The following is a 24,384-nucleotide window of genomic DNA, read 5'->3' as shown; positions in this document are numbered from 1 at the left end:
TCTAAGAACCGAGAACGGAAGCCCATTCAGGCCAAGGATGGAAACCTGGCCTGAGTCACGAGGGGTGAGCATCCAGTCACATTCAATCATCCAGCCATTCATTCAATCATTCATTCATTCTCTAACCTCCCACTGCCAGTCACTCATTTTCCAAAAACTTCAGTCATTAGAAGAAGCCTTTAGACCTGGGCCTGGTGGCTCACCCTTAAAATCCCACACTAGGAAGCCCTGAGTTAGCGAAATCCTGAGTGGACGTGTATTGTTCGGTCTGGATCACATCAATGACCCTAGCTACAGACCCATGGGAAATGGTCTTGAGAGGCTTGGAGGGAAGGCAAAGCCTTCCTCTGGTCTATGGGCCGATGCTGACAGTCTGTACAGAACATGTCCATTACAGCCTTCTCTCTCTACCTCACAGCCTGAAGATGCTCACCTACAGAGACTACTACTATTAGCTAAGTGTGCCTCCTCGAGTCATCCATAACCATAAACCCTGCCATCTAGTTTATATGTTTATATGCAATAACCTGACTTCCCGTTCAGATGTATACAATAACCCACGTCCCTATTCAACTCTGTATAAGGATGCTGAGGTCCCGGACGCAATGGTTTCCTCCAGACCTCCCAACCCCAGTAGTTCTGTGTATGTCCATGTAAATGCATGTGTCTCTATTCCCTCTCCACACACAGTCAGGTCAAAGCCCTGAAAGCTATGCAAGGATGTAGCATCCTACCAGAGTGGGAGCTAAGGTTAAAAAGATCATAAGTTCAAGGCCAGCCAGAATATAGTTCCGGAATAATCTGAGTGTGAGCCTCTACCTCAATAAACAAAATGATGATGATGATGATGATGATGATGATGATGATGATGATGATGATGATGATGATAATGATACTACTACTACTAATAATAATAATGGTTGGGAATTTAGCTCAGTGGTAGAGCATTTGCCTAGCAAGCACAAGGCTCTGGGTTTCGGTCCTCAGGTCCGGAAAAAATAATAATAACAACAATCCATTAATAACAGCTGCTTATTTGTAAGTTTTCACCTTGTAGATTTTAGGGGTGTCAAGTTGTCTCTCATTTTATATCCTTTCTGTTTACAGAGTTCCAGAGTCTGTAAGACTCAAGTTTAGTAAAAACCAGATTTACAGCAAAAGTAAAGACTTCTTCCAGGTTATACAGTTATTATACTTTCTCATACTCTCTTTTCTGGGTCTCTGCTAAGCATGGGCGCTTCCCTCATTTCTGGCACCGATTCTAATGCTTTACTCCTCTCACTAGTGATCGGGAGTTACACACCCACTCTTCTGTGCCAAACCCTACTCACAGGTGTGTAACACCCTCTCCTTCATGAAACACCTTCAAGACACTCTCTCCATGTTGTATAAAAGCACATAGGCGCTGGTTGGTGGCACTTGCTGGTGGCACTCACTGGTGGCACTTGCTGGTGGCACTCACTGGACTTGTGTTCCTTTTGGCTTTACTTTTCACCAGGAGCCTCAAGTCATGCAGTCCCTGAGTAAGATGGTTCCCATGAACGGTGGCCTTGGCAATGCAGGGCCTAAGACCCCATACTTTGTCTCAGCAGAAAGCAACTGCCCTTCTAAAGGCCACCATGATGATTTTACCTGTTTGTTTTTATTTTTGCTTTTAAGAGGTCTACCAAAGGGAGTAGGTTTGAATAGTGAGTAGCCACTGGGGAGTGATTAGAGTTTACAGTAAAGCTGGTGTTTTCCTGGATTTTCAATAACTAAAGAGGAAACAGCTGCCCCCATTGCTGGTCTCAGGAAAGACACTAGAACTAGAGCCTGGGTATCTTTTACTGGCTTTTCAGTGTTACAATGCCCACGTTAACCTGTCCTGTGTAGTCAGGAATGCGTGACAAACACATATCCCTCCTGGTTCTGGGTAGTTATCGACACATGCAGTTCTCAAGCTGAGCTGGGATGCCCTCCATACTGCTAGTTAGAGTGGGGTGCCTGGGTCCAGATTAACAGGAAAGGAGGGGTGGAAACTATAGGCTTGGTAGGAGAAAGAAATTTGGAGAATGGACTTAAGACACTGAAATACCATTATTTTAGAAAAGCACTTTAAGCCTGGCTTACCTTCATCCTAATCTTAATCCTTCCCAGAAAACAAAGCAAAAAGCTGTGGAGTTTGTTGCTGTTGCTGTTGCTGTTGTTTTGGTGTGTCTTTGGTTTGTTTTAGTTTCTTTTGTTTTGTTATTTTGTTTGTTTTGGTTTTTTAAGGCAGGACTGTGAGCTAGCCTCAAACTTGCTATGTAGCCAATGATGACCTGGAATCCTTGGTCATCCTGTCCCAACTCCTGAATGCTGGACTATATATAGGCCTGTCCAAACATTTCCAGGCAGTGCCTATTTTTTTTAACTCTCATCTTTAGCTATTATAAGGGTGACCAGAGACACATTCTCCATTACCATGTGTGATGGTTTGTATATGCTTGGCCCAGGGAGGGGCACTATTAGAAGATGTGGCCTTGTTGGAGGAAGTGTGTCACTGTGGGGTGGGCTTGGAGACCCTCCTCCTGGCTGCCTGAGGGTGCTCTGTCTGATCCTGGCTTCCTTTGGGTGAAGATGTAGAACTCAGCTCCTCCTGCACCATGCCTGCCTGGATGCTGCCATGTTCCCGCCTTGATGATAATGGACTGAACCTCTGAACCTGTAAGCCAGCCCCAATTAAATGCACTTACATAAAACTTATAAACTTATAAAACTTACATTGGTCATGGTGTCTGTTCACAGCAATAAGACCCTAACTAAGACACCACCATGTCTTCAGCTCTCCAGCTGGGACTCCTTCCCGGAGTTCCTCACTCTCAGACGGCATACGCACTATTAGGATACAACCACACTTCAAGTCAGGGGTCTGATGAAGTCCCAGGTACCTTCTGATGCTCATGATTCAGAAATGGTACTAAAGTACCATTTCCTTAGGCTCCGTGAGGTGACACCATGATCACTGGGAGACACTGGGGGAACTGATTCAGTAGCTTGTCTTAGAAGCTCTTCTTCATCTGTTTACCAACTATTTCTTGGGCAATAATTATATGACTAGGTACTGCCCTTGGCTCTTCAAACATGTCAATAAAGGAAAAAGAAAGATCTTTGCCCTTGGAGAGTTCACAACCAAGCAAAGAAAGTAATAACAAACAATGAATGAAACGCACACACTGTTTTATATAAGTATTAATTTTGTTTTAAATTGGGTTTTTTTTTCACCATTTCAATCACATATATAACACTTTTCTCACCTTTCACCCATTATCTTCTCTTAACCCCTGTACTGACTCTTTTTTTTTCTATCAAGTCTTCCTCTTACATTTCTGTCCTTTTATTTTGCGGTGCCCACTGCATCTAAAATTAGCCTTGCTTACATGGCCAGAGGGGAAGGATTATGTGCTTGAGCCAGGGTAACTTGCCACTGGAAATAAACAAGTAGTAAACATGACATCCCCCTCCCCTACAACTATTAACGGCTGTATAACGTCTATACCTCCTTAAGGAAGGGTGGGTCAGCTTGAGCCCACCCATGTCTATGATGGACTGGTGATGGGCCCAGTCTTGTGTAGGCGGCAACGCTGCTCTGAGTTCATTCGTGTAGCAACCACATCATGTCCAGAAGATAATGTTCATAGCGTTTCCCCCATCTTTTGATTCTTACATCGTTTCTACCGTCTCTACTACCATGTTCCTGGAAGACTTTGAAGAGCTGATTTAGATGTGCCCCATAAGGATAAACACTGTACAGTTCTTATCTGCAGCACATTGGCCAGTTATGAGTCTCTGTGGTAACTATCACCCTCTGCCAAAAGGCTTTCCTACCCTAGGCTGAAAGCAGCACTAACCTATAGATATGTATTAAAATTTTAATAAATTGGCATTGCTGTTCATACTTACTGAAGGAGGACTCAAGGGGCATGGAGGGTGGCCTCGTCTCAGAATCCAGTATGTTTATTTCAAGTGTCCTCTTGTTCTGTAGCAGGCTGGCTCCCTAGTTCTTTAATAGAAAAAAGAAAGAAAGAAAGAAAGAAAGAAAGAAAGAAAGAAAGAAAGAAAGAAAGAAAGAGAAAGAGAGAAAGAAAAGTAAAAAAGAAAAACACCAAAATAATTCAAGGTAAAACACCATGCCTTTGAGAAGAGAAAGGCTAAATCCTTTGAATATAAGCATTGCCCATGGTTCGGGAGTATGCTGGTTAAGGAGAGTGGCAGTTGCAGGTTCTTCTCCAAGATTCACCACTTTACAGGCCCGGGAAAGTTGACCAGGACTCTATCACCAGGCGTAATTCCCCATTTGTTGAGAGGATCTTAAGTCCAATTAGAGAGCAGTTGATTACCACTAAGGCGTGTGTACCACTACTGCACCTTAGGGCTATTGGGCCAGACTGGTCATTGTTGTGTTTCACAGGCATCATAGGATAGAATGTTGGTCATTTCCCTCCTTTGGAAGCTTGCATAATACCTTCTGGTACCATGAAAGCTTGTCTTCAGGGAAGAAGCCTTCAGGCCAGTACAGCTCAGGGGCCTCTGGACCCTGTGTTTTAAATACAGGCATCACAGCAATAAGAATTCCTTACCTTTCAGCTCTTTGGGAACAAGGATAATAGAAATAGCTTGTAAAGTTTGGGGGAGACTCGTGTACAACCCTGTATCTGATGTAATATCTGCTTTTCATCTCTAATTTTAATTTGAATCATCTCTTCTTTCCTTTTGGTTAAGGTGGCTAAAGGTTCATTTGCCTTATCTTTCCAAAGAACCATCTCTTAATTTTGTTGATATTTTTTTTCTCTTTAATTAATTTCTGTCAGATGTTATTTCTTTAAATCTGTTGCTGTTGGTTTTGGTGTGTTCTTGTTCTTCCAAGGCCATAAGGTGCATCATTTAACATTACTTTTGAGAGAGAGAGAGAGAGAGAGAGAGAGAGAGAGAGAGATCATTAAATGTTTGTGGACATAATGATTTCCAGCACATTCACAGCAAGCTGGGTCAGATAACTCATATTGTAATACCCAGGATGGTGGAGATAAACAGATCTCTGGGAATTACTTGTCCATCGGCCTGTCAAATCAGTAACAAACCATGTGCAAGACTTTGTCTTTAAAAAAAAATGACATCGACCCTTGACCTCCACATGTACACACACACACACACAAATAATAATAATAATAATAATAATAATAATAATAATAATAATAATAATGAGTAATGTGAGGATTTTTAACAAAGAAAAAGGAGTTTTCGTTTGCCAAAGTCCTCACCTTAACTTAGTCCTTGTTGGAGCCTGGGTGGGTTCTAGAATCTCAGCTTGTCAATGTGGCCACTTGTCCTGCAGTGAAAGAGATGGCAATGCCCAATTCTTAGCTAAAGGCTTCTAATTATTTTACTTTATTACATGTATGTTGTTTGGCCTGCATTTATATCTGTGCATTATTAGCATGCCGGGTGCCCTCAGAGGTCAAAAGAGGACATCAGAATCCCTGAAACAGGGGTTACAGGCTATTGCCAACTTCAACATAGGTGCTGGGAATCAAACCCCGGTCCTCTGGAAAAAGAGCATGAGCTCTTAACCACTGAGCTATCTCTCCAGCCATGACCAAGAGCTTTGGAAACCATTAAATTGGGAGTGCACATGTTTTGTTTAGTAGAAAGACAGTATCATTAAGTGAATCGTTTCACTTCCTCAGGCTATTAAGGGAAAGCTCTCAAGACAAGTCCTCAGTGGTGACGGTAAGGTCAAAAGATGAGTGCTGTAAGTTTAAAAGTAAAACCCATGTGGTTGCTTCAGAAATCTACCTTTGATTATTATTACTTATTATTATTACTATTGTGCGTGTGTGAGTGTGTGATGTGGTGTGCCTGTGTGGGTCAGGGGAGAACACTGTGGCAATGGTTGTCTCCTTCTTCTAACGCGCATTCTGAGCTCAGAACAGGCAAGTGCATCACTGGGCCATCTTAACAGCTCTGGTTTTCTTTTGTATCTTAAAGCATATTAAACTCATCGAAAAATAGACTTCCATCTGCCCACTCATTCGCACATGAAGCATGCTTGTTTCTGCCCCCCTCCACCTTCCTTACTAGAACCCCTCTTTTCCTCTCTTTGCTAATAGTCCCCTCTCTTCTTTATGTAATCTGTTCGTTTCTATGTTTAGGTCCCACATGGAGGAGAGCCACTCCAGATATGCCTTTCCAAACGTGCCTGCTTTACTTAGTAGGATCATCTCGGTTCCACCTGGTTTTCTGCCAATGATGTGCTCTTTTCTTCAGTGCTGAGCAACACTTTATTTCCTTGATGTGCACACCATATTATCTTTATGCGTTCGGCAGTTGGCCTAAGCTGATTCCATAGTGTGTCTACTGAGAATTGTGCTGGGAAAATACGGATGCCGTTTCTAGCATGTTAACTTTGATTCCTTTAGAATATACCAAGTTTCGAGTGTGAGTCATAAGGCTCAGTGAAGAGGAGAGAAATATCCCAGGAGGCAAGTTACTTGCTGAATGTTCTTTATAAAGTAATGAGAGAATTTACTTCTCTTGTTGGATGACTTAAGGTCTCATCCCTGATAAATATATATTTCGTACCCCAGAAACCTGACAGGATTCTATTACACCAAAAATTCTCTACTCGGAGGCTACTGAGTCTGATGTTATTTTCTTCATCTATTCCATGAATATGTCCACTTTATATATATGCCAAAATATTTATCTTAATTTATATTTTGATTATGTTTTTGACCTGCTTTTCTAATGCCTAAAGATGATTCTTTGTCTAACAAGTATCTGCAACCAAGGAATATATATATTTGAGGCTGAGGCTAGCACACCTCTTTTACTGCTTCTCCCACATCTCTCTTCTTTTGCAAAAGAGGGTTTGAGTGTGTGTGTGTGTGTGTGTGTGTGTGTGTGTGTGTGTGTGTGTGTGTGCTAGTATTAGTGAAGTATCCAGAAGTGGATAATAGATCCCTGAGAGCTGAAGTTACAGTTGGTTGTGAGCACTTGATGTTGGTGCTGGGAAGCACCTCAGGTCCTCTGTGTGAGCAATAAGTACTTTAACTACTCTTGGAACACGCTCTCCCCTGATCTTTTCAAGTCACACAAATCAATCCTATACTCATCCTTTTGTATCTTTCTTTTTTTAAATCTAGTACCATATATTGTTGTTGCTGTTGTTGTTGTGTGTATGATATACATGAGAAAGAGAAAAAACATTGAGATGAATGTGTGATGGCCAGAGGACAACATTCAGGAGTCAGTTGTCACCCTTAATGATGAGAGGTAGGATGTAGGATGGAGGTCAGGTGGTCAGATTGGTGCTGCAGGGCTATTACCAGCTGAGCCAGGCCACAACTTGCACACCTTGGCTCTGTATTGCTCCGAGTCTTCTGCCAGAGAAAGCCATGTAAACTGATGCTTCCTAAGAGCTTCTCTGAGAAAAAGAATGTGGCAATGATCACCTAAAAGAAGACCCAGGGATGAGATGTTGAATGTGTGTTCCTTTACTTAACTGGAAAGCCTGAAAGGCAGATGCAAGTTTGTCCCTACCCCTTGACTTCACTCTCCTTGAAATAAATGGTTAAAGATACTCGTTTTGTTAAATACACAACATGCCAACAAAGTAAAAAGTAGTCTAGGCTTCCTGTAGAAGACATGTTTGCTTACTCTAGACCACAGCATGTAAACCACAGCAATTATAGTATGACAGTAAAATGAATTCCAGTTTATTAGGATATACTGTGCGTAGAGCCTACTGGCACATGGTTTTTAGAGTTATGCTTAGAATGTTGACCCATTGTTTGAGATAATGATTACTAAATACAGTTCATTTTTTTTTCACAATTGATAAGAAAATCAATCCATTAGCATGCCATAAATGACCATTCCAATTGAGGTGCCAATTAGACTTCTAGGGAATTTATAAAAATTGCCACCAGAGTATATTTGAGGACACGGGAAGAGGACACTGTCCTGAACATTAAGTTACACCATTAGAAACTGGTCTTTCGTGAACTAGACTGTTGGGGGTAGGGCAGCAATGGGGGGAGGGTTGGGAGGGGAACACCCATAAGGAAGGGGAGGGGGGAGGGGGATGTTTGCCCGGAAACCAAAGAATTATTATTAAGTATTAAATAAATTTAAAAAAAATATTAAATTCCAATTTCCAAAAAAAAAAGATATCAATAAAGTTTGGTCGCAGCTAGGAAAAAAAAAAAAAAGAAACTGGTCTTTCTACCTACAGCCTCACTTCTTCAGATCTACCCTGTAAATGTCATGATTAAATTAATCTTTCTAAATAGCAATATAGTCACATTACTGTTTTACTTAAAATTCTAGTATGATGATGTCATTATGCAGCAAGGCAGGTCCAGGATAAGGTGTAGCCTATCGTTGGATGAGAAGGAAAGGTAAGCAGGAAAATGCCTAGGAAGAAGGGAGGAGGAGAAGGAGGAGTGAGAGGAATCAAGGTGGAGGTGACAGAGCAGGATGATACAGATCCAGGTAGACTAGGTCAATTTTATCTTGTCTAGGTGGGGGGTTTCTATCTTTTATTAATTGTCGGTGAATTTATTGTGTGGATGTATTGTGGATTGAGAAATTAACATGTAAATCTAATTCCTAAATTACAGGTTTCTGGAACTTTGATATTACCCACACTGCTTTCACAGTGTGTGAAAGCAGCTAACAGAGAAACAGTTCCCTCGGATACAGCAGAGTGAGAATGCTTGGAAACTGGTTCCGCCATTGTTTTAACTTTTACTGCAACACTAGCAACACCTCATTGTCAAAAATAGCTAATCCAGTTGATTACAGTAATGGTCCCAGATGGTTTCAAAAATCAGTTACACTGAGACAATAAACATGTAAGCATAAAAATATACATTGTATCCCTCATAAACATAGGTGTTTTATAACTATCTAATGTCTTGCATGTAAATATTTTATATTTATATAAAATGTGCCTGTGGAGGCCAGAGGACAGCATGTAAGAGTTTTCCCATTCCTTCTAGCTTGTGAGTTCTGAGGCTCGAATATAGGTCAACCCTGGTAGAAAGCACCTCTACCCACTGAGCCACCTTGCCATCCATCTGCTTCATTTTTATAAATAAATTATTCTTACGATTTTAAGTAAAGGGAACTAAGCCAAACATTTGATCCCATGAAATCTCTGTGCATTTGGACAGCACACCCGAATTGTTTCGTTATTACTATGTTTCTTGTACTTCTTCAGGATTCCTTTGGAAACAAGCAGTATTGGATGCTTACTTATGTATACAGGGAGGTGGTTTGAAGCACAGGTTTCAAACATATGGCAAAGCAAATACATAAAAGCATTTGGAAATGAATTTTTCCAGTCATAAACATTCTGAGTCACCTTCAGAAAAATACAAAAGAAGCCTTTATAGCTCTCTGGTGGTGATTTTATTTAAGATGGGAAAACGTTAGTAGTCATTTTTCTTGTGCTTTATTTATGACCTTTCCTCCTTTCTATAAAAGAGCATTTTAATGAGACCATAGCTGAAACTGAGGGGAGGCTTATTTGTAGGTGCGATACTACCCCAACCTGTTTTCACTGTCCAAGTGATCAATGTCAGCATAACCGGGACAATTTTCTTCGGAACTCTTGACAAATTGCATTCTAATTCATAGAATCTTAAACACTTCAAATTGTTTGTGCTTTCTGCCTCTTTCTAGAAAAAGTATAAAGTTCATACTGCCTCTTTCTGAAATGAGTTGAAGTAAGAAAACATATCCCATGTAACCCTGGGATGACCAGTGGGTTAAGACCCTGCGTGTGTTACTCTGTTTCAGACTAATTGATAATGGCTTCCTTCAAACCCTGCCAGGATTCCCAGTTGCAGCATCATGAAGGTAGGTGAACAGCCATTGTAGGGTGACTATTTCATTATTCGAGGTAACACAGAAAAGAAAGGATTGAGTTTGAATAGTCATTTTTCTATAAACTATAAAAATTTGGGGGGCAAAGAATGTTTATGTACATTAATTAAAATTAATAAAGTGAGTCTATACACTCATTTATGAATAATTCTCATATGACCGTAGATGCTTTTTAACCTAACTGATACAATGCAGCCCCTTCACCTAAGGCTCAAGTGAGATTGTGGGAGAGAAAACCAGAGGCAGAGGACTCACGTTGCATGATGTGACCCTCTAGACACAACAGGGAAGTTGTAGCCATGACATCTCAACAATGTGTTTCCCTAGATGCTTCTTTAAAATAATGAGAGGAGGGCTGAAGAAATGTCTCTTGTAGCAAAGAGCTTGTCTCAAGAGCATGAGGATCTGAGTTCAAATCCTCGGCATCCTTGTAAAACCTGGGTGAGATGGCTCACCTATTATCTCCCCCCCCCGGGAGTATGGAGACAAGAAGATGCCAGCCTGACTGAAGGCAGACAGTGAAGGTTCAGTGAGAGACCCTGTCCCGAGGGCAGAAAGCATAAGGAAGATACCCAGGATCTCTCTCTCTCTCTCTCTCTCTCTCTCTCTCTCTCTCTCTCTCTCTCACACACACACACACACACACACACACACACACACACACACACACACACACACCGTGTCACACACTAGTAAAACGTCAGCCTTTACTGATCTGGTAGCTCCTGCCTCCACATCCACCCCACCAGTTAATCTCATGTGGAACATCCCAGTTTAAGGGTGTCCCTCCAAAGTGCATGTTGAAATGCAATCCTCTTTGTGGTAGTATGAAGTAGGCACAGCCTTTCTGGAAGCCCTTAAGTCATCAGGCTTCACCTCGTGAATGAAATTGATTCCCTATTAAAGAGTCTCTGGTGTAGTATCTGAGCTTCTGGTTCCTCTGTCACATGAGAATGTAGCAAGGGGGAAACCGAAGTCGGCCCCCATTGCACAGAAAATCTGGGGACCTTGATTTTGAGCTTCTTAACTTCTAAAAGCATGAAAAAAAATTGTAAGTTACCCAGTAAAAGTGGTTTCTACAGCATCCAAGAAAATGCCACTATGCCTGTTATCAGAGTCAAGCAAAGGGAGAGGCAGTCTAAGAACAACTGTTTTGGTTGAAGCCAGTTTCAGCCCAGTTTATCAGGACAGTTTTCCTGCCCCTCTGAACAGCAATGAATGCTGGTACAAGCTGCAAATATAAGTTCTTAGTTTTAGGTTGCTAGTTGTTTACTCTGGAGCCCCTGCTATCTAGAGACTTCTCTGTTGATAGATATCTGCATGACCCCGATTGTTTTCTTCTTTGTCAGCATAATTTTAAATTTTAGTTTAGTGTATAAAACGTTTCGTTGTGACCTTTCCTTGCATGCCTATCACTGTAGATTGCTTGTGACTCAAATTATAAATAACCTCCTTGCAGCCTCTGCCACAGCCTCCGCCAGCTAGCTGGAACATCCCTTTGCTTAGGTTTGTACAAACGCATTTGATTGTGTTGGCTGAGATGTGTTTAAAGTTGATGGAAACCCTTTCCTGGCGACCTCCCCTGCCATATGGAATCTGTGTCTTCAGCTACTCTGGCTAGAGTAGGTTTCCTTGAACCTCTCAGCCCTGGTGGATGGATTTATGGCCACCCCTAGAGTCACTGTTTAAGCAGTTAAATACTATACAATGTCACAAAAATACAGAAACCGGTGCTAAATGGAAATGTTCACTAGAGCAATCCATTCAGAAAGGGAGGTCCCTTTGTTTTCGGAGCGCCCTGGCTTCCGTTTTCCTTCTGTATTAATTGACTATTAATAAGTATACTGACTGTGGAAGTTTGTTTTTTCAGACAGTATTTTAGTAAAAAGTTTGTATTGAATTTGCCATTATTTGTCTCAGTCGCCTACAAACTAAACATCGAAAGCGTTTTCCATGTCACCATGGAAAGTCCTAAGGGATTCCGTTTCCTTATTTCTGACTTTCTCAAGTAGCCTCCTTTGAAGCAGTTCCTCCTGAGAATTTAACTGTGTCCAAGGAGGCTTGCCAATTTTCCGCTCCCACCTTTCCTTCCACTGCACAGGCATGTGGTGAGCGGCTCAGTCGTTCCGTCCGTCTTTAATATGTACATTGTGCCAAGGTGTGAAAATAGCCGTGAGTGCCAAGCACAGTCAGAGCTCAAAGCAATTGCTGTCAGAGAAGCCTCATTAAATGCAATTGCAAATCCACCATAGGACTCTGTTTAGTTCTCTCTGCTGTATACGTTTCTGGGCCTACACACAAACCCCCCTTGTGGTTTCCTGAGTTCTTACCTGCCGTCCAGCAGAGCCAGCAACAGTGACAGCTTCTCAGGATCACTTCCCTCCATCTTCCCCAAAGATAGGGAATTCTGTGGGAGAGGGTGGTGATGGGGAATGTGTACCCAACTCGATGTTTCCTCCTTTTAGCCAGTCGGCTCTCTAGTGTTTGAATCCCAGCCTCCATTGACTCTGTCCTTCATCCTGTCTCAGCCATTAGCATCTAGGATCTCAGGCTAGGCTTTGACGTTTGTCACAATTAAGATACTTGCGCAGTCTCGCGACGCCACAGGCACCCCTCCAGTAATGGAACCACACTGTCTGCTGGTGAAGGTTATTATCATGCCACGAATGGAAGCCAGCTGCCTGACTGGGGCACACACTAGTCTTACCCTCGCAACGGAGGACAGTATCTGTCTGGGCAGATTCTCATCTCTTACCATCTACTTTCTGTTAGCATCTGTGCTGGTCAACTTCCTGAGGTAAGTAACATGCACAGAGGGAAAAAAGCGATGAGGAAGCCATCACATCGTTCTGGAGGGTCTGGTATGTGATACTTTGGCCTCACAGCCTTGGGCCTTCACCAGCAGAGCACACTGTGGCGGAAGCGTTTGGTAGAGTACAAATACCTTGCTAGCACAAAAACAACAGGAAAGGAGAAAAGGCTGGAGTTGATCAATTCCCTTTAGGGGAAAGCCACAGTGGCCTCACACCAGGTCTTTCTCCCAGTGGTTCTGCAACCTCCCGATAGCACCCTATCTTCGCCCTCAATTCCTCTGAAAACTGCCCCCCCTATTGCTCCGGCACCTTAACCGGAAGTTCTCTGAGAACAAGCATGGAGATCGGAGGACCTCTAGAGTCTGTCCTTTCCTTCCGCTTTTGCATAGGTCCCAGGGGTCATACTTGAGTTGTCAGACGTAAGCAGCAAGTACCTTTATCTGCTGAGCCATCTCACTGGCCCATTTCAGTTTTTCAGTTTAATGTGGAAACTAGATTAAGCTGTTTTCCGAAATAATACTAAATTATGCAAGTGGTCTTTTTTTTTTTAATTTAGATCATCAAAGAACAAGTACTTGATTTATAACCAGATTAAACTAGGACTTTCTCTTTATTCCTGTCCTTTAGAAACAATGAAAAAACACATGGCGAAGTTCCATTGTACATGCTTATGTGTTTTCTTAAAAGATCAATTCAAGAATTTTCTTATTGCGCTGGTTTTGTAGATGCCAATCCTTAATTAATTAACTATAAATCCTGTCACTTACAACTCAGCAAAATGCCTGCCTTTTAAAAAAAAAAATGGCCCTGTAGACATTGTAAAGTTATACAGTTGGCATTTGTTCCTCCTGCCTGACTGCTCCTTAAATGTTGGAGACTGAAAGTTCATCTTTCCTCTTTTCTGTTATTCACTCTCTTTTCTCTGGTAAGTGTTGTTAAAGAATGAAAGACAGGTGCTGGGGTGGCAGAAGCTTCTCTTCCATCCAGGACAGTCTTTCTTGGTCGCCAGCAATGCTCTTACAGGGAAAGAAAACAATTTTCAAGCCACTTTCCCATTTTCACAAGATTTTTGAGACAGGGTTGCACTATATAGCCCCGAGTAGCCTAGAATTCAATACATAGACTAGGCTGGCTTTGAAGTCACAGAGATCCACCTGCCTCCTGACTGCTAGAACTAAAGAATGTAGCAGCATGCCAGCATTCAATTGGCTAATTTAGAAAACAAAAATTGCTAGATTTGTTTTTTATTAATTATTTTATTTATTTACATCTCAAATGTTGTTTCCTCCTCCCAGTCCCTACTTGCAGAGTTCTTCCCCCACATCTCCTCCCCTTCAACTCTGAGAGGGTGTCCCCACTCTGTATCCCCCAATCCTAGGGTATCAAGTCTCTACAGGATTAGGCACATCCTAATCCCTTTCTCACTGAGGCCAGACAAGGTAGCCCTTTGCTACATATGTGCTGGGGGGGCCTCAGACCAATCCAGGGATGCTCTTTGGTTGGTGAATCAGTTTCCGGGAGCTCCCAGGGGTCCAGGTTACTTGACACTGTTGGTCTTCCTGTGGGGTTTCCATCCCCTTCAGTCCCTTCTATCCTTCCCCTAACTCTTCCCTAGGGATCCCCCACCTCAGTCCAGTGCTTGGCTGTGTCAGCATCTGTCTCAGTCAGCTGCTGGAAGAGCCTCTCCGAGGTCAGCCATGCTCCTGTCTGCAAGCACAACATGGCATCAGTAACAGCGTCAGGGATTGGTGCCAGTTCGTGGGCTGGGACGGACCCCAGAATAGGCGGGGCACTGGATGGCACTGGATGGCACTGGATGGCACTGGATGGCCTGTCCTTCGGTCTCTGTTCCATTTTCTTCCCTGCATTTTTTTTTAAGAACAATTTTGGGCCGGAAGTTTTGTAGGTGAGTTAGTGTTCACATCACTGCGTTGGGGGTTCTGTCTGACTACTGGAGGTAGTCTCTTCAGGTTCCACATCCTCACTGTTCGCCATTTTGGCTAAGGTTGCCCACATTGCGTCCTCCGACCCTCCCTCATTCCAGGTCTCTGGGGCTTCCTAGAGGTTCCCCCACCCCCATTCCTGGCAGCTGCATTTTTCCATTTGCTCTCCTGACACTCTCCATTCCTCTTCCCTGGGCCTCTCTCCTGTCTCCTCCATTCCTGATCTTGTTCCCTCCCTCTCTCTGCCTCCCAGGGTTATTTTGCCCCCCCCCAGTGGTATTTAAGCATCCTCACTTCCTGCTTGCTTATCTTCTTTGGGTCTGTGGGGCGTATCATGGGTGTTCTGTACTTTTTGGCTGATGTCTACTGATCAGTGGGTACAAACCATGCATGTTCTTTGGGGTCTGGATACTCACTCATACCATTCAGCTTTTAAGAACAAGGCCACCGTGAATTTTCCATGCAAATGGAGGGATACTAGTTTTAAAGACAAATGTGAATACAAACTTCTACTTGTGCAGAACTGCATCCTAAAACAGCCATTACCTTTTCTTGGCTCCCCAACCCCATGAACATGTCCCTTTGTTCTTAAAAGCCAATTTTTCTTATGGATGTTTGGTTATATCCCACTATAAAAATAATAACACTGCTATCAGAATTCTTTACTGCACAACAAAACACCATATTTTTCAATAAAGATACAAAATTTTTATAGAATTTATATAAAATAGATTTTATAAAAAAATAAGATCACAGGGCTGGGGATTTAGCTCAGTGGTAGAGCGCTTACCTAGGAAGCGCAAGGCCCTGGGTTCGGTCCCCAGCTCCGAAAAAAAGAACCAAAAAAAAAAAAATAAGATCACTCACTTATGAAATGAAAATAGAAACTAAAAAAGTCTCGTCTTGAGAAACATAGTTTGATGGAGATTAATCTTGAATTAACATTCATCGGTTTAATTTTGGAAAGGAAAAGCTCTACTTCTTTATCCTCCAAAGAGCTAAATTATAAAGCCAACTGGCAAACAGGACCATAGAATAATGGGCTACGTGACTATGGAAAGCCCTGTGAGGCCAATTTAACATGTGTGCAGACCAGAATGTCAGAGCTGCTTGGAATGGCTGTAATTTATCTTGACTTGAACAGAATCATGGTAGGAATTGAAACCATGACCCCAGAAAAATACAGTCTGGTGTGCTGTGTCAGCCCCTGCTTCAGCCAGCTGCTAGTCAGACTCCTCCCCCACCCCTTTCTAAACCTACCACTTCTTGTCATTATGGGAAGATTATTGGAGACAGCTCACAGCCACAATTTGGTGACATACCAAAGGGGGAGGGTGACTATGCTGCACATCAGGCCACTGTCTACAAAGCCAAATGGCACAGCTCACATAGAAGCATTTGTGATCTGTCTACACAGGCAAAGAAAATGTTGCTGTAATAACAAAGCCAAGACCCACACACACCCTGCACGTGCGTACACCATCCCCAGAGGCTGCTTCAGGAATGCTAGTGACAAGGGAGATGCTCTTCCAGGAAAAAATCATCAAAAACAGCATGGACACGGAAGCCAAGTATTATATAGATTTTATGTTGAATACAGGTGACTGTCCCCATATTTGGTGGTCATATTGATGGATATTTGATGTTCCCACTGGGAAGAAGAGAGGTCTTTGGATCAGCTGAAAAGAAAAGTAGAATCTATTTTAATTCAACCTGGCAATAAGATTTACATTTATGAAGTGACCCAAGGATAAAGAAAGAAAAGTTCACATTATTAAATTAAAGCATGCTTGCCTGGCTAAGACGATGGTCATCAGAGGGAACACAGATGGTGATGTATTAGGAACACACACTATTGCTTAGAGAGAGAAATGAGCCTCATCTAAATGAGAAATGGGTTGCCCACAGGAATACCACAGAGAAATTACTGTCAACTGTGCTGCAAATACGAGTCTTGTACGTAATTTATGAGGAACAGGAAACATTTAGAATTCATAAGGTTGAATAAAAATGACGAGGAGTTTGAAAGTAGGTGACACAAAGACAGGCTAGGTAGATGTGACCGTAGTCCCTTAGAAGATAAAACAGGGGGGATAACCACAGCCTGCTAACTCGCAAAGGGACAGTATGCAGATGGGGACCAGCTGTCCTCCATCCTGTGAGCCAGAGGAAATGGTTCCAACCTCCAGCAACCTTCAGCCTGGGAGAATTGGGTTAGATATGAAGAACAGCTTCTCCGTAGCGAGCTGTAAAATACTGAGCAAATTCCTAAGCAACACGTAGACCATCCTTCCCTGGTTATCGTTTGAGAACATAATGTGCTTTTCCATCTACGGGAACAGAGTGCACTGTAGCATTGCAGCGTAGTGAAAAGGGGAGAACTCAGTATATGATATAGCTCCCGCCGCTAGGAGTCAGTACAACCAGAGCTGGCATTTTTTTCCCCACAGGGATTTGCATAGTTGGGCTTTTTTGTTTTTATTTTTTTTTTGGGAAGTCACCATCCGGTGGCTGGGAATTTCACTGGTAACTAATATGTCTTTATAGAAAGTTCAAACATTATCCTCTCCCTCATTTTAAATATTTGTGGCTTGTTTTTTACTGGTCTTTAAAGGTGAGTCAAATCTGTAAAAACTGCACAGCAAATTAAATGTTGACGCAGCCACTGTTCAAGAACGCACATTGCTCTTTGATCACCCTGTATCTCAATCAAAATTTCCTGGAAACCAGATCAGTGTTTTTAACTATATTTTTGGGGGGTGGGTTGGGTATTGTGCTTACTGCAATACATGAGCAGAGATCAGAAACAACCTGTGGGAACTAGCTCTCTTCTTTCATGATGTGGGTTCTAGGGATTGAACCTCTGACTTGGTAGCAGATATTTTCACCTCCTGAGCCACCTGACCAACTCTTGACACCAGTAATTGTTTTATATCCTTATGAATATATATTGCAACTTCCAGGGAAACCAAGGCTTCAATCTGAGTTCTAGCAATAAGGATCACGGTATTTTATATTTACTTGACACATATATTAAGCATTTATATTTTTTTACAGTTCTCTTGAAAGAAGAGATAAAAACCTAACTGTGTTTCTGAGCGTAAGAATCTGGCTCCCTGCTTCTGTTCTGATTATCAGAATAAATCAGGGAGGATAGACAAGTACAAGGCTTAGTAGCTATGCTTCTGTGTGCCGTGAAAATTAACATTTAAGATCTGTGTTTGTTACTTTTCTGTTGCTGTCATACAGTGCCATGACCAAAGCAAATTGCAGAAGGAAGAGCTTTTGGCTTGCAGTGCCAAAGGGATACCAGTCCATCTTGGGGGTAAGCACCAGGCACAGTGGGAGGAGCAGGAAGCCAAGAGATCACATCCCAATGGCAAGCATAAAGCTTAGAGAGCAACTGGGAGGTGGATGACATTGTTAACACTCAAGCCTGCCCCACTGATAAGCTTCCTCCAGCAAGACTCTGTCTCCCAAAGGTTCCCTAAACAATGCCGAAACTGGGGATCAAGATTTCAAAAAATCTGAGCTTATCTTAATCCGCCACTAAGTCTGCTTTCTGAATTTTCTAAGAAGGCATTTAGGTTGGGTATAGTTTTATCATTTTTATCAAATGAGTCCTTATATAATGTGTAGCATAATGAGGGAACTTGCTCATGTAAAATGACAACATCATGTTTGATATTGAATATAAGAACTTTCCATACTTGTTACCTTAGATCATCACCACAAATATAGTATTTTGACCCAAAGTGGTTAGTAACTGAAGTTAAAACTAAATTTCAGAGACTTTATAGACTGAAGTTGTCCTCTCTGGAATACTTCTCTACTCTGAAATATATTTGTATTACCTTTTTGAGGTACCTAATGACCTCTTTATCATATGTCAGTGTTGGGAGTCAGAATTCACCATGTCTAATCTCTGGTGTCTACTGCTTTTGAGGGATCAGGGTCTGCAGTGTTTCTTCCTGGAGTAAAGAGCAGGCAGGTTAAGGCACCTGAAGCTCACAATGCCATCGTGGGGCAGAATTCACTGCAAGCACACATCCCATCTAACCCACTTCAAGTGGCCCGGTAAGAAACAAGTTTTCAAGGAACTGGCACAAGTTTCCATTCTCAGTCATGGCTACGGCCTGGGTTATGAATCATCTTTCCTCTCTGACCCAGGAGTCGGTGCCTCCTGCCAGCAGCCTTGAACAATATGGCTGCCTGACTCGTTTACTAGCAGGTAGGTAAATCTCATACCCTCGCCCTTTCTGACACTTCATCCCTTGTCTGGTTTCACTCGTAACCTCCTTCCGATCCCTGTGCCACACAGACTCATTCAGAGTTGAGCACCACCAACCACACCATGTCAAACGAAAAAGAAGAAACGGTCTTGATTATACATATATATAACACACAGGAGAATGCACAATGATTTGTGGACAACTACTACACTCCTCTTTTCCACATCTGAGCAAAGGTCAAAATCTATCTTTGTAATGTTATTTCCCCAATGTCCCCATTATATTCTCTTTGCCCTTGCTTACATCTCACTGGGTTTGAGGTATTCGTTGATCTAGTATTACAGCACATTGATATGTAATGTGATATACACATATCACATTATATAAAGAGAGATCTCTATAATAGATAGATAGATAGATAGATAGATAGATAGATAGATAGATAGATAGATAGAGACAATGGGCATCTGTTCCAAAATGAGTGGTGCTGAGTGAGGAGAATTGTGGAGACTAAAGGACCAAAGGGAAGAAAGGGCAGCGACACAGGGGAGGACAATCAACCAACATAAAAATGTATGAAGATGCCACAGAGAGACCTGTGAGCCGGTGGAAATAGGAAATAAGGTGCTGTCAAGATGGCTCTGTGCGAAAAGGCACCTGCTGCCAATCCTGGCGACCTGAGTTCAATTCCAGGGACCCACAGAGCAGAAGGTGGAACCCACTCCCACAAATGGTTCTCTGACCTCCACACATACCCAGTCCTCCAACATTTACACTCTAAATTCAAATACACTAAAGATACAAAAAGTAAAAATAAATGAACGAAACTGATGAATATAAATAAATGTTGGATTAAGTGAGCAGCAATAATGAACATGATACAACATTTACACTAAAACCGAGCAGAGACATATTTGGGGAGATATGTGTACATGGTAAAGCTATAATGACAAGAAAGCAGAATATAAACATGAAAAGCAGAATAGTTTTTGTACCTCTGTAGGAAGAAAAATAAAATATTTACACAGCCTTTGGAAATTAGGTAATCTGTTTGCTGGATGGATGGTGTACATTAAGATTTGTGGCATAAATACTAAGTAATAAAAATATAGGCTATAAAGATAATGATCTTTCTACCCTAGTCATAGAAAATTGGTGTAAAATATTAGTTATTTTTCACAGCACTTACTGCCTTCTTTTTCCTCTTATTTCATTGATAAAAACAAACTATGCAAAGCCTCACTTTGGTGCACATCATCTCCTTGAAGAAATTGAGCATTGATTTTATCGTTTTCTAGGTTTGTCCCTCCTGGGGATCCCTTTCCTGTAGTGATTCAATACAATCAATACTGATGGCTTGGTCCACATTTTAGACTGTCTTTCCCTTTCTAACCCAGAGCCATCTACTGGCAGAGGGGCTAACCTTGAAAGCATTTCAGAGTACAATCAGATCCAAGTGCATACAGAAATAGTGTTAATGAGGCTGTACCTAAAATGGCTTACATAGTTTAGTCTGGGTGACACTGTAATGACACCAGAAATTCTGATGATGAAATATACAATGTAGTAGAGGGAAAGGTTGTTGTTGTCATAGATGAGTTTCTCTAATTGAAGTGTTGATGAGAAACATTATAAAGAAAGAAGTGCTGGCATGTAGCTTAGTGTACAGTACCTGCCTAGCATACACGAGACACTGATTTTTTTAAGGGGTGTAAGAACATTGAAGATATAGTAACCATAGTAACCTATCTATATGATCTTATTTTTTTTTCTTTCTCAGACAGAATCTTAGCATCAGCCCATGGGGACTCTTTCTTCCCCAGATTCTGTCAACTGCCATTGTTTCCTTAGATAAAATGTAGAACTTCATGTCCACCTCCCCATGCTGGAATTTTTGCCTTGCTTGAGCCATAGTAAACATTCTGCATAATGTCTCAACGGCTTTGAATTCTTAGTTTCAACTGCTCTGCTGTGTCAAGAGACACTCTTTCCTTACAATCTTTCCACCTCCTCATCTACCATTATCCCCGAGCCCCGGGCGAGAGGTATGGTATAGGTGTTCTGTTTAGGATGAGCATTCTGAAGTGTCTCTCATTCTTTGTACCTTGGTCTGCTAGGGATCTCTGTGTTAACTGCCATCTACGGAAAAAAAGGAAGCTTCTCTGATGAGAGTTAACTGATGCATTAATCTAGGGGTACAACACTAAGTCATTAGGTGTCAGGCTAACACCGTGTCCATTTAATAACAATAGCAGGTTCTTCCTGAGGGCTGTTTATGTTATGTCCTATTTTAGCCACGGGTCCTTGGCCACAGTAATGATTCAGGCTATGAGTGTGAACTTGTATAGTTGAATCTAAATTCATTGAGAAACTGACTGGTTATTCCCATAAGATTTGTGCCACTATTGTGCCTATGTGGGTGGGCACGGCCTGCCAAGCCAGTCATTGTTATTTGTTTAAAGATTTATTTATCTATGTGTCTGTGTATGTACTCTGTGTGTATGTGCATTTGTGTGCATATGCCAGAAGAGGATGTCCGATCCCTTGGAGCTGGAATTAGAAGTGGTTGGTAACCCAGCCAAGGTAGGTTGTGTGAACCAAATTTGGTTTCTCTGGGAGAGTAGCATACACTCTTAACCCGTGAGCCTTCTCTTCTTTACTCCTCATGTCTGTTCTACAGACATATTGGATAGAAGTAAGAATTGTGTCTTCATTATTACCTCTCTTGAATGTTCTTTTGTGCGTAATAAATATTTCTTCTATGAATGAATGGATTACATAGCTTGGAAAATCTGCACGATCTTTTAAAGCCTTATAATCCCTTGAGGCAAACAGAACCAACATCCATTCATATAAAGGATGGCGTTCTTGGTCTGAAAATATGAATGCATTCAGACACAATAATAGATTTCTTTTGTGTAATTATAAGACATTAAAGTCCAACTACATATTGAGTATTGTGGGCAGGGGCACCTTTGAATAAATACAAGTGTGTAGTGAAAATCATTTATCTAGAGGTTTGCAGTTATTTCCATGTTCTTAATTACAAACAGAAGATAGTTTGCTGTTGTCTGTTCTAAGTAAGTATATGGTTAACTAACAGAAATTGATTGTCAAAGGAGAAGGATTTTTTTTAAGTTCTCACAAACCCAACGCTTGAGACACTCCCTTCAACACTAAATAATAATGGCCCCACTTGTGTCTGGCCATTGCTTCTGCTCTATAAATAGAAAGGAAGCAGAACAGAGCTCCTCACTTCCAACCAATGAAATGGTAGAGTGCAAGGGAATAAGGCTGAACTAGGCAGAGCTACATGCGTGGAGCCTGACCTTAACTAGCTAGCATTGCAATCCAATGATCTCATTTAGACAAATGGGGAAACTGTGCAGACACCAGGACATTAGAGTGTGGGCTTTGGTGGTTCTAAGAAAACACTGTGCCACCTCTCTCCTAGTTCAAATCAGAGAGCATTTGCTGAAGTTGACACAGGAAGCTCTGTTTTCTACTTTTGGAGCTTTAACCTTTGTCTGCCTAATCTTTTTTTTCTTGCTAGAGAACATTCTTTGGCCCTGTCTGTGTCAAAAGTGTGGTCTGGTTTTGATTTTGTTAACTGATGCTCAACACAATTCCAACACCTTTGACGCTTTCAAGTTTGTCCTTTTGCTAAGAACACTGCACAAAGAGATAAGGCGAAAGACGGCTTCATCTTGTGTGAGACTGTGTTTTACATCGGCAATTGAAAACGCACCATGGTTAATGATACTTCTATTTTAACTGGAAAAGCTCTCTGTAAACGAGCGATTTGACTTATTTTTAGGCTGTATATGACTCTGCCTCCCGAATGACACATTGCAAACTGTGTCAATGGCAGCAAAACCGTTCCTACATTTGGATCCAAGATTTTATTTAATACTCTCTGGCAGAACGCCTACCATTTCTAAGTCCAGTCTCTATCGCAAATACAAAACCAGTTGTCCCTTTAAAATATGAAAACATGGGAGAGGGGAAATACTGGGGGTTAAAAGTTTAAGTGGTGATGGGGTTGAGATGATAAAGGATGGATATGGGTTAAGCAAAACTAAGGATATATATGGAAAAGACCTATGGGAACCACTACTTTGCAAATTAAAAAAATATATAACTAGAGCTAGCAAGACCAGTGTGTAAAGTGACTGCTGCTGGATGAACTATAGGGTCCCATATAGTGGAAAGACACACACACACACACACACACACACACACACACACACACACACACCCCTACACTAAATAAATATATAACAAATTTTAATATTGTATTTTTTTAAAGAAGTTTGAATGAAAAGTGCCCTGTATGGGTAGGCAATGCTTCACCCAAAACACATAAGTCAATAAACCAAAATATCAGTGTTAGGCAGGAGATACCTATGAGTTACTGGTCGGGGAAGCCCCTCAAACAACATGGGCTACTGCTTTTGTTCTTGGTTGATCTTCATGGTAAGAGCCTATTGCTGAAAAGACAACACACATTGGTTACAGCCTATGGAGAACTCAAGTTCAAACTGACCTGGAAGCAGCCTCACTGCTAGATAGCTCGCAAGGTGGAAGAAGATACTACACAGGCCACTGGGGAGACCAGTCATCAAAGGCTTTATCCAGCAGTGGATTCTACAAGTTCCAGTAGCATCCTGCCACACAAGAGGCACCCACTGATGCAGTAATGGACAGGACTTACATGGTGGTTGCCAAACACACTCAGATCAAAGTCTTGCTCCATGGGAGGAATCTGGTCAAGAGACCAGTGGAGAGGTCATAGGTCTTAGGGGATAATGTATAGTTTTGTTAATGGACATGTCGATCTGCATTCTGAATTTCTTGATACCCACGCGTTGCTGTTTTCAACCTTGGTCAGAGAAGCTCCTTGTGCAGTCATTGGCAGTAAATGCAGAGACTCGTAAATTGTCAAAGAGCTGAGAGTAAGTCACTGTGGAGTGCTCACCCTTGAGAGTAAGTCACTATGGAGTGCTCACCCTTAAGTGGGACATCTGTACTAACCCCCAGCAAGGCTCAGGGGAGGTCACAGGAGGAAGGCTCTGTAAGAGCTAGAAGGAACAGTGGGAGACATTGCCATTGACCCATGAACTCGTAGCTGCTATAGCTACCTGCCCAAGACCCCAGTGGTCAACGTTCCACCTTGAAAGAAAGGGAGAAAGTGAGGTCTCACACCACGGCGTACCAGCTAAGGAGCTACACTCAGCTGCCAGCAGAGGAGTAATTTTTCTTTGTACATGTGGTTGCTAGGAGGTTGCCAATGCTCTGGGGGATGGCAGCACACCTAGACACATGCAGACAGCATGAACTGGACCCAGGAAGTCCCCCCAAAATAAAGAGGACACAAAAAGTACGAGGGGAATGTGTTAGGGCATGGGGTGGTGGTGGTGATTAGAGGGACCTGGTGATAGATACACATCATGATGTGTATCTGTATGAAACTGTCAAGAAATA

General features: G+C 42.0%; 1 long non-coding RNA gene across 2 annotated transcripts in view; it reads right to left on the bottom strand.

Moving 5' to 3' along the window:
* Nucleotides 1-4,788: 4,788 nt before the first annotated feature.
* The window catches only part of LOC134485694 (uncharacterized), a 76,457-nt gene continuing 56,861 nt past the window's right edge, over nt 4,789-24,384 (bottom strand). The window contains exons 4-5 of one of the 2 annotated variants that reach the window (XR_010063964.1): nt 5,280-5,347; nt 4,789-4,911 (exon numbers count right to left, since the gene is read on the bottom strand). This is a non-coding gene — a long non-coding RNA (uncharacterized LOC134485694). Of the gene's footprint in view, nt 4,912-5,279; nt 5,348-16,238; nt 16,348-24,384 lie in introns of those variants that run through there. The other variant, XR_010063963.1, reaches the window with a different exon arrangement.

The sequence above is a fragment of the Rattus norvegicus genome, chromosome 2, assembly GCF_036323735.1.
Source record: "Rattus norvegicus strain BN/NHsdMcwi chromosome 2, GRCr8, whole genome shotgun sequence".
Taxonomy (NCBI): domain Eukaryota; kingdom Metazoa; phylum Chordata; class Mammalia; order Rodentia; family Muridae; genus Rattus; species Rattus norvegicus.
Note: the sequence above shows the minus strand (reverse complement) of the source record. Positions and strands in the feature narration are given on the sequence as shown.